Genomic DNA, 12,133 nt, shown 5'->3' on the forward strand with positions numbered 1-12,133 from the left:
ATACACCTATATCTAGAAAAGTATAAAAGTGTTCTAAATTCAGAAAGAAATAGGAGGGAAAAAAGATAAAGAGAGGGAGGGGATAAGGAAAGGATTTTTAAAGAGAACCCTACTCACATTAAATCTGGGTTAAAGAGAAAACAACATATACATTTAAAAGAGAATAAAAGTTTCCTAAATTTATAAAGAAATAAGAGGGTGAGGGAATGAGATGGAGGACAGTAATAGAAAGGTGTGTTGATTAATGGGAATAGGATAAAGAGGGAACAAGGTACATATATAACTGTTTAAATGTGGTTATTGTGTGTGTGTGTGTGAGTATACACACACAGAAAGAGAGAAAAGTGAGAATATGAGAGGGGGAGGGGAGAGAAACAGAGAAAAAGGAGACAAAGACACAGAGAGAGACAGAGAGAGAAAGAGAGAAAGAAAGAGAGAGAAACAGAGAGACAGAGAGAGAGACAGAGAGAGAGAGAGAGAGAGAGAGAGAGAGAGAGAGAGAGAGAGAGAGAGAGAGAGAGAGAGAAGGTTTTAAAGTCTTTCAAATTCAGATGAAAATAAGAGGGCAAGGGGGAAAAGGGCAAGGGGAAGAGAATAAGGAGGGAATCCTTGGAAGGGAGTAGGTTAAGTAATATACAGGAGGGCAAAGTAGTAGACCGAAGTAAAGCAGAGGAGTCAGAAGAGAGGAAATAAAAGATACAAAATAATAATAAAGTTCAGAATTTATTATTTTAAAAAAGCATGGGTAGTAATCATAATTTCAGGTGAAGTAAAAGCTAAAATAGATTTAGTAAAAAAGAGAAAAATAGGGAAACTACACTATATATCAATCATATTAATGAATATTGTTTTAGAGTATGTGAAATAACTAGACAGTATAAGGATGTTACGATATAGGAAATCTTTTCCTTATATATCTTGAATCCTCACCAAGTATACTGCTTTTCTACCATCTTCTACCCATGTCATTCCTTTTGTCTTCTTATGTCCTTCTCCTCTCCAGCTTCTACCTCTACTTCCAGGAATAATAATAAAATCAGCACCATTATTCCATGGAATAATAAACCATCAATTGTCTTATGGCTATATTAAATTATCCTCTTGACTTCCGTCCAAAATAATTTTCTCAGGTAACAATTGCCCCATATATGTTATCTCGCTCTATATTAAAATTTAAGCTCCTTGAGATTAGACTTTTATATTTTTGTTTACAGTGCTAAACACACAACATGATACATAGTAAATGTTTAATGCTTTTTTATTCACTCATTCAAAATGGAAAGATTGATGACCTCATTCACTTTTGTAGAAATTAATTAAGTATCTGACCCTCAACTAGGTGTTAAGAACCAGATCCTCATCAGCCCCAATCAATTGGCTAATATGAAGCTCCCTATCTGCTACAGGGAATCATTTATAGATATATGTACTGATTTTTTCCATTTTGTTACATAATGTGCCATATTTCTGCTTCTCAATTTACTTCACTATTTATTGTATTGTGCCAAGTAGTGTGCTAGAAGCTAGAATATGAAGACAAAAATTAGGTAATCTCTTCTTTCAAGGAAACTTTTTGCTACTACAGAGATAAAACATGTATAAAGATAATTTGATCATGGAGAGCAATATTGAGTATTCCTCAATTCCTTGAGTAGTCCTCAATCTTGGAGAAAGCTAAGGATTCTAAGGAGCTGAATTTAAAAAGGAATGAATTTCAAGCTTGGGGATGGGTAACTTTTCAGAGGCAGAAGATAGAATGTTGATTTTGGGAAATGGTCAGTAGCACAGCTTATCTGGAATGAAGAATGAAAAAAAAAACAATGGAGGGGTGACAAGGTAGAAAGGTAGTCCAAAGCAAGATAAGGAAAAGCCTTAAATATGATTTATATATGTATTTTGAATAAGAGACAATAAGGAGCCCCTGATGCTGTATCATTTTAATTACCTACTCTTTTTCAGTAGCAAATAGTAGTTAGTTTATAAGTTGTCATGCATCCCAAATGGTAAGAAGGAAATTCTAAGAAGAAAGGAAACCATTTGGAACTGTGTCCAGCAGTTATTTAAACTTCTTTTTAAGTGGCTCATCTTTCTTACTCTGCATAATTATTGCAAACTAATCCCTGTCCATTGCATCTTTAATGTATATTTTATGACTATTGGGAAAACTAATGCCACTTTAGCCAAAGTTAAATGTTTGTGCATGCTCTGTGCAAAGCCATCCATATACTAGGCTGACAACTCATCTGTTACATGTACTGAATGAATAATAAGGATTCTTGAATTTATTATTAAGTTTTAAAGCTTCAGTTCACATTGGGTAAACAAAGGTTGGAATTTCATGATTTCTATTAGATTTCATCCTATCTTTTTGTTTGTTTTCTAGGAAAGTTGCCACTAGACTTTGAAAAAGTAGAACTTTATAGACAATGTATTTTTATCATGCAGAGAACTTCTTTGTTTCAGTCCATGAAGACAGAAGTATTAAAAGAGTTCACCAATGAACCCAGGATCTATATGGCAGGCAAGGTATTTTGCTGAGCCTTGAGGGTATTAAATAAATCATTAACTTTAATATATGCTTACTCATCATACCAGGAAACCAAATCAAAGTCCTGAACCAGAGCTGGCATTCTCTTGGGCATTAAAGTGCAAAGCATAAACATTGGATCCATAACAGAGAGACAGACACTTAAGCTGTTTCCATGAATTTAAATATGGCTCACTCCTGTGTCTCCCATCAAAACTATGAATGTGACTTAATAAATCTTTCCAATTTATCAGCATTAATAGTCATCTTCTGTTCACGATCCCTTTAGTCAGCCATGAAAATGAACCTGACACCTGGAAGAAATTAAAGTGGCCATGAACAAGTACAAATGTTAATCAAAATGGAAAGTGTGACCCATTATTCTGATTCTTCAGTTCTTCAGGCCATTGATGCTCATGGTTGGAGTTGCTAATTCCTTAAGAGAGAAGGAATAGACTTCAAAGTGGCCATGGAAAATTTGAGGAAATGGATCGATATAATAGGATGATTTCAACAAGAGTTCAAAGGCGTACCCTTAGGACCAAGTGTGCAAGATGTGGCATAACCACACAGACTCAAATGTAGCAGTAATAGAATTTAATACCTAATTCAGATATTCTGCATCATGGAATGTGAAAACCTTGTATTTCTTGAACTAGGGAAAAAATAAGATCACAAGGCTTGAATCTGTATAAATGTCTTGGGAAAATCTAGAGGATGGTTAATGTTTGGGCTTGTTGTAGAGCCTATACAGATACTACTCAATAAGTCCAAAGTCATGAGAAGTAATCCAAGATCTCTGGTCAGTTTGAGAACCTCTCCCAGAGGTATGGCCCCAGGAGAGGGACAAGATTGCCTATACCAACCATTTCAGCTAAGATCCCAGCTCCTGAATTTTCTTAGAATGGATATATGTACATGCCAGGGATTTAATGAGGCAGAGGGAGAATAAGAGATATCTGAGAATACTCTAAGTGTATCTATCTATATTTCTTGTAAGCAATGTGACACCCCAATATCCCAGGAATTAATTCATTCACATATACTGTGTAGTCAAGTTTTCAGACAAGCTCCCAGGAATCTTGCTGTCATCCTGCGACTTAATTTTTGATCACGAGTTTTTTTTTTCCTTATTTGGACCTTACATTAGTACTAATTTTGGTTTCTTTTTCTTTCCAGATAGATTTATACAGCAGAAGGGTGGAGCATTCATATTACTATATTGTCAAAACCAAATAGCTAGAAATCAGTGTAAGAGAATTATAAGTCAATTTTTATAGCAATTCTATTTTCCGATCCTAGTAGGAAAGCACTATAAGAATAGAATGCAAAATCATACTTGGAGATTAAAAAGTTTGCAATGTTGGAGTTGAATGGGGATTATCTTTGAAACAAACTAATCCAACCCTTTCACTTCACAGATGGACAAACTGAACCCTAGACTGAGAATGTGAGCCAATGCCAAAGCTAAGACTTCTAGACCAGGGCTATTTTTATTCTTTTCTTATTATTCTGTCCTCCAATCCTAAATGGAATGGATGAATATTCTGAGTCCTATTAGAAGGAATACTGAACCTACAAAATTTCCAGCTGTGTGAGTTCCTTTAGAAGTAGGTCAGCTAAAGTACTCTTAGGATGTAGATCAGTCAATAGATATCAGGATAAATAGTAAATCCTTCTTTGTCCTTTCTCCCTATTTAAATTTATGCAATTTAAAATTGCATAAATGGGGGGCAGCTAGGTGGCACAGTGGATAGAGCATCAGCCCTGAATTCAGGAGGACTGGAGTTCAAATCTGGTCTCAGACACTTAACACTTCCTAGCTGTGTGACCCTGGGCAAGTCACTTAACCCCAGCCTCAGGAAAAAGGAAAAAAAATTGCATAAATGTGTCCAAAGACTCATAAATAAAGGCTTCAGGTTAACATATACTGGGTTCAATCCCAGTGAATTCTTATAAATCATTCTTTTTGACTGCTGTTCCCACTTGTGGTTTTCTTTTGGCACATTAGAATTTGGTCCAGCTTTCCCCAATAAAGGAAAAGGGATCTTCTTCTTCACTCAAGTAAACTGTATTTTACCTTGTACACTCTTCCAATCCAAACAAGTGCCTATCCCTCCAACTTAAGCCATGTGGTTTAGTAGAAAGAACACAGAAACTGAAGTTTAAAAGACCTGGCTTAAGTTCTTCTATTTTTCAGTTAAATGTCCTTGGGCTAGTCATAACTTTCAGAGCCTTAGTCTCCTTTATAAAACACTATGATATTGAGTTGGCTTGATAGTTAGAAAGTCCCACCTCTGATTGTGGTCTTGGGCAATACTCAGACCATAAGTTTCTGAGAAGATAACCTGCAAAAATTAAAACCTACTAGAGGAAGTTTTCTCATCAGGAAGTTTTAATCCTTACTTTATTGTTAACAACTGCCCTATCTCACAGCCTCAAAACACCATATGAATAGGAATCTAGTTATTATATAAAGGAAAATCTGCCTATTCTTATAGTTAGAAAATTGTGCCTCAGTTCTTCACAAAGAAATGAAAGCAGAGGAATCTGGACATTTGTTTTCTAAAGCATCTCTCCAGGTTCCAGTTTGAAGAAGGGATGTGCAAATTGAATAATCAATTTTCTTCTAAGCATGAATGTTAGCACTATTTGTCCAGTTGAATATTGCCCCAAAACCCTCAAGCCAATTCTCTTGAGTCATGCTGTCTCTTGCCAAGTCCAAGGTAAAAGTTCTCATATGACAATGGCATTGATAAACTTTTTTCTTCTTGTCCTACACTTTTCTGTTTCTGTTCCTTTGCCAATCTTTAAGGAACTTTGAGTAATTCCTTGGTTTCTGACTTTTCTCTGTTTCTTGAAATTCAATATCCTTGCCAACCAATATTCAGGCAAAGACAAGGAGTCTACTTTTAATGCAGTCTGGTGTTTGGATGGAAACTGTTCTGTCTTTAAAACTGCTTACAAGCAGCCAGGGCATTGGCTAATTTTCAGTCTATTAGCACCCCATATCACTTTTCTCTTGGTCTCCAGACATACCCTATGGACATACCCCATCCTTGGACTAAGACTGCCTCTCTATATCCTGCTATGTAAAATGGGGCTACTGCTTTGGGACTTTTGGCTTATGAAAAGGAAAAATAAAGTGATGCGTATCAGTCCCTTGTGTGAGGCATCCATTAAATTACAACAATGCACTTGGGGAACAGAGGATAATGTTCAATTATAACTTTCATAGGTTTTTTTTTCTTGTTTTCATGTAGGATTATTTATTGATGTCTATAGTAGCAACTCTATATCTGTACATTTAAACCTTACTTAAATTGTTAGTAGTGAAGAAGTAGTTGGGAAACAGGAGGGAAAAGAAAAGTTGTTGAAAAGAAGCAAGGAAGGAAGGAAGGAAGGAAGGAAGGAAGGAAGGAAGGAAGGAAGGAAGGAAGGAAGGAGGGAGGGAGGGAGGAAAGGAAGGAAGGAAGGAAGGAAGGAAGGAAGGAAGGAAGGAAGGAAGGAAGGAAGGAAGGAAGGAAGGAAGGAAGGAAGGAAGGAAGGAAGGAAGGAAGGAAGGAAGGAAGGAAAGGAGGGGGGGAAAGAAGGGAGGGAGGGAGGGAAGAGAGGGAGGGAAGGAGTCTTCCAATTGATCAATTCCAGGCCAGATTTACTCATAGAAATTGTTGTTTGTCCTTCATTCTCAAAGAGGACCATGTCATCAGGGAGGTGATGACATGACATGTAAATGAATTGGATTTCAGTGAGGGAGGGCTAGGCAAGGTCACCTGCCTCATTTTCCCCTCCAGAGTCATCTGGGTCCAGTGACCAGATGTAGGTCAGGATGATTGGAGATGGCCCTGGATGAAATGGGAGACCTCTGCCTTTTTAAGCTAAGGTCTTCAACAGGTCTAATTTTGGCTAAGGCTGCACCCATTCAGTGATTACTGGGCTTGAATCCTAACTCTCCCATTCTATATGAAAGACAGAAGCTTCTAATCTCTGCCTTGGTTTCTTCACCTGTAAAATGAAGGTATGGTTCTAGATGATTCATAAGATTCCAGGTATGATTCCATGATACTCTGAAAATTATTGCGAAGCATGATGCAAATTGATTTGTCATCATACAATAGTTAATTCCAGAAGAATGATATTTTCAATAGACAATTCAAAAAATAATAGATAAATGACATTTTTATTATTAGAACAATAGCTGATGTTTATATGCTGATCTAAGGTATGCAAAGATCCTTATGTCACTTTAAAGTTTGCAAAGGACTTTTCTATTGATGCATCATCCATTTGTTTTAGATGGTCTTATTTTAGCATCATAAAAACATTGTGACATTGATACTTCAAATGAAGAAATGGAAGTTCAAAGAAAGAATATGACTTTTTAATAGTTTATTGTTATTGTTCAATTTGTTGTTTAATCCTTTCAGTCCTAACTCTTCATGACCCCATTATTGGTGGGGGTAAAGAGGATAGGGGAGGAAAGGGTTTAAGTGACTTGCCCAGCTAATAAATGCCAAGAGTCTGAGGCCACATTTGAACACAAGTCCTCCTGACTTCAGGACCATTGCTCTATTTACTATCTATCTAACTTCCCCAGATGACCTGATTCAGGGTTTTTTTTTTTTGTTTGTTTGTTTGTTTGTTTTGTTTTGTTTTGGCAAAGATATTTGAATGGTTTGCCATTTCCTTTTCCAGCTCATTTTACAAATGAGGAATTGAGGCAAAACACTTAAGTGACTTGCCCAGGATCACACAGCTAGTAAGTGTCTGAAGATTTGAACTCAGGAAGAGGAGTTTTAACTCAGGAAGAGAAGTCTCTTTCTGACTCCATGCCTAGCATTCTATTTATTTTCCCTCCTAGATGTCCTTTTAGGAAATGTCAGAGATGGGTCTTAAATTCAGATTTTTCCTGACTTTGCGCATACCACTATGAATTACAGAACAGTGAAGTTTATAATTTGCAGTGACTTATAATTTCACAATGGAGTTTGGTGATCCTATATTATTGATATCATTTCTAAATAGTATTGAACGTGTATACAAAAAATGCCTTGCAGAGTTTTATGGTTTGTAAAGTACAATCTAAAAACAAACTTAAGCTAAGTTTCTATTTTAGGTAAAGTCTATGCTTGGCTTATAAAAGAAACATAAGATATAGTCTATGCCTTCCAAGAGCTTAAGTTTTCATACCCATTGTCTCATTTGATCCATATATCTTGAAACTTCTAATCACAGCTTCTAGAACAAATCTAATCATTCTTCCACAGGACAGTCCTTTAAATACTTGAAAACAAAGCCATTTTTTCACCAAAGTAAGCATTACCATGTCTTTAGCTAATCATTTAAAGTATCATATTAGTTATTTGCTTCTGAATGTATCTCAGCATGGCAATGTCCTTCTTCTACATTTTTGGACAAGATGGAAATTTTTTTTTTGCTTCACTATATTTGTTAGATGGTCTTCATTTCTGTTTTCCCAATGAAGTTGAGATGGGGTTAATTTAGAATTCCTTGAAAACAGGAAGCTTTTTTTCTTTTTTTATATTTCTAACATATAGCCCAGGTTCTGGCATATAGTAAGTCAATGCTTACTGACTAAATGACTGATTTGCATAGCATACCCTAAGATTCAGTCCTAGTACAGAGTATGAATTCAGAAGCTTCATTCCCAGCCCAGACTCAACGAGAACCAGAAGATCAGGCCATATAAACCAAAGGATATAACTTTGATGCAAAATTTGACCTAGACAGCAATCAGTAAAGATTCACTACTATTGGGAGCAATCTTCTTTTGTTTCCTCCTTACTCCTGTTCCATATGAGAAGTCACCCAAAATCTACTTTTTCTTTTACTTTTTATATGGCTGAGATGAGATAGGAGTAACCAACTCTTTTCCTTCCATTTTCATCAGAGCTCACCATCTATTCTGACATTGAACTTCTGATTTCAGAGCAAGACCTGAGTTCAAATTCCAATCTCAGACACTTACTAGTGATGTGACCTTTGACTATCCTCATCTATAAAATGGAGATAATAATAGCACCTCAATGTTGTTATGAAAAGAAAATGAGATAATATTTATAGAATATTTAGCATCATACTTGACACAATCAGAAAGGACTTCCACTGCACTCTCTCTTGCTTCTTTCCTCTTCTTAGAGGTAGAAAGGTCATTTGTTCTATCAAAGCCATAAATCCTGTATAAGTGTGAAAGCCTGCTAATGTAAGTCATTTCTAGCATCAGTCTCAAGAAGCCATTTGGAAATTTAGGGATTGAAATTGACTATTTTTCTGGAATAGCACTTTGGGAAGCTGGATCCAGTTCAGGTGCAATCCAATTTCATTCTTGCTCTGATTAACTGGATTTTTGGCACATAGTATTTTAAAAATAGATTTCCCATCTATGGAAGATATTTTGGTATTTAGTCCTACTCTTCATGACCTCATTTGGGATTTTCTTGGCAAAGATACTGGAGTAGTTTGCCATTTCTTTCTCCAGCATGTAGCAGTGTGGTTTATTAAGAAAGAAGAGAGTTTAATATATTAATATACTCTCTTATTAAATGGGCATATAGGTGACATAGTAGGTAAAGTACCAGGCCTGGACGCAAGAAGATTCATCTTGAGTTCAAATCTGAACTCACATACTTACTTGCTTTGTGATCCCAGGCAAGTCATTTAACCCTGTTTGCCTCAGTTTTCTCATCTGTAAAATGAGTTTGAGAAAGAAATAATAAACCATTCCAGAATCTACCAAGAAAACTTAAAATGGAGTCACAAAAAATTAGAAATGAATGAAAAACAACTGAACAAAAACAACCTTATTAAATATCTAATATCTCAAGGGTTTATGGAACTAATTCTGAAAGTAAAGTTGCTTATTTAATTTGAAGAGTCAAGAGGAGCTTGGAGAATAGTTTTGTGTCCTGCTTTCTAGAGCCACCAAGTTGGGGTGACAAAACATACTGTTGCTTTCGAGAGCCCCCATACCAGTATGACTAAAATATACCTTCCTGGTGGAGAAGTGATGAGGTGGGACTCCTGAGGATGGTGGAAAAATGGAGTCTGTTTATTTCAAAGACTTTCCCCTTTATATAATGTAACAAAAACAACACTGTGCATGTGGAACCACATAAACAACTTGCTTTTGTATGTAGTTTGCCACCTGGTATCACTCTTTTTCAATCTCAACATAGGTTGTCACCACCCCCTGAATTCTCAGGAAGGCTGAGAGACCTTAGGGGAGATGGGTAGCCAAACCAGACATTGTTAGTAGGTTCCCTCTGGGCTGAAGGGTCTTATACCTTACCCAGAATTTCCCTACTGACTGTGACCCTTTACAGAATAGAGTCAGAAATAAAGTAGAGAATTGCTAGGGACTCATAAATTATTAGTAGTAGTGATAGCAAGAATTATTATTATTATTACTAATGGTAGCTAACATTTATATAGTGCTTTAAGGTTTCCAAAATGTTTATTAAATGTGAGGACCAGTTGGGAGCCTATTATAACCCAGGCAAAAGATGACAATACCTAGAACTAAGATTGTTAGCAATGCTTGTGGAGAGAAATTATTTGGCAATGAGAAATATTATAGGAATAGAATTGACATGCTCAAAGACTAATTAGATGGGGAGGATGAGGAAGAGAGAAGAATAAGAAATGGCTCAGAATTTTTAAGAACAAGTGACTCAGAGGGCAGAAATGGAGAAAGTAGAGGAGCAATTTTTGCAGATAATGTAAGGTCCATTTTAGATATTAGAATTTGAAGTTTCAGTGGAACATCCAAGTGGTGATGTTTAGTAGGCAATTGGAAATATTAATATGGCGCTCAGGGTGCTAGAAATATATTTTTGAGTCATCTTAGAAGTGACTATTGAAACTTTAAGAAGGGATAATGTTGACAAAGGAGCCAATTTGGAGGTAGCTTGTTGGGTGGAGTTCAGGAGTCAGAAGAGTTGAGTTTTAATCTGACCTCAGACACTCATTAGTTGTATGACTGGAAAAATCACTTAATTTCTCCTTTCTTCTGTAAACGTGGATTTTTATTTTTGAGGGTTTTTGAGGGGATAAGTGAGATAATAGTAAAATTCTTTGAAAACCTTAAAACAGCACAAGTACTAGCTATTTATTTATCATTTCTTAAGGAGAAAACTTAGCAGTAGGCTTGCATAGAAGGAAGGAAGAGTAAAAAGAGGTCAGAAGAAAGTTTCTTCTGACAGTTTACAGAGAAGATAAAATCAAAAATGTATAAGGAGAACCAAAGTGTTTGGTCAAAGAAACTGAGGGAAAAGAAGATATTAAGAAAAAAAGAAGTATAGTTGACTAAATGCAGGATGAAGATGAAGAACAAGAAGGAGCAAAATCTGACTCAAAGTTTTTACACACAGATGAGTTACTGGGGTAATAGTGATTGACAAAACTTGGAGAGATAGCTAATGAATAGGATGATTGAGTCAAAATTCAAAAAGATCGTGACAAGTTAGAAATTGAGAGAAAGCTAATAAGATGCAGTTTTAATGAGAAAAAAATCAGAATCTTTTGTTGGGGCTCAAAAATCAACTTCTAAAGCATTTAAAAGTATAGGACATATAGATAAGATAGATAATCAGTGTATCTGACAAAGATTTGGAACTACAAACTTAGTATGAATCAACATATCACCAGTTGTTTAGCCCTTCACCTCTTTTTTTCCTATCCCTCTTTATATGGGTTCTACCCACATTAGAATCTAAACTTCTTGAAGGAAGATCTGTCTTGTTAAGAGATGCATCCCTAAAGCAATAAACTGGGAAAACATTTTTTACATTCAAAGGTTCTGATAAAGACCTAATTTAAAATATATAGAGAATTGACTCAAATTTATAAGAAATCAAGTCATTCTCCAATTGATAAATGGTCAAAGGATATGAACAATTTTCAGACAAAGAAATTGAAACTTTTTCTAGTCATTTGAAAAGATGATCCAAATCACTATTGATCAGATAAATGCAAATTAAGACAACTCTGAGATATTACTACACACCTCTCAGATTGGCTAAAATATAAGGAAAAGATAATGATGAATGTTGGAGAGGATGTGGGAAAACTGGGACACTGATGCATTGTTGGTGGAACTGTGAACAGATCCAACCATTCTGGAGAGCAATTTGGAACTATGCTCAAAAAGTTATCAAACTGTGCATATCCTTTAATCCAGCAGGGTTACTACTGAGCTTATATCCCAAAGAGATCTTAAAGAAGGAAAAAGGACCCACATTTGCAAAAATGTTTATTGCAGCCCTTTTTGTAGTGGTTAGAAACTGGAAACTAAATGGATGCCCATCAACTGGAGAATGGCTAAATAAATTATAGTATACGAATGTTATGAAATATTATTGTTCTGTAAGAAATGACCAACAGGATGATTTTAGAGACGCTTGGAGAGACTTACATGAACTGATGCTAAGTGAAATGAGCAGAACCCAGAGATCATTATACATAGCAACAAGACTATATGATGATCAATTCTTATGGACGTGGCTCTCTTCAACAATGAGTTGATTCAAACCAATTCCAATCGTCCAGCAATGAAGAGAGCCATCTACACGCAGAGAGAGGACTATG

Source organism: Sminthopsis crassicaudata, chromosome 3 (genome assembly GCF_048593235.1).
Source record: "Sminthopsis crassicaudata isolate SCR6 chromosome 3, ASM4859323v1, whole genome shotgun sequence".
NCBI lineage: Eukaryota > Metazoa > Chordata > Mammalia > Dasyuromorphia > Dasyuridae > Sminthopsis > Sminthopsis crassicaudata.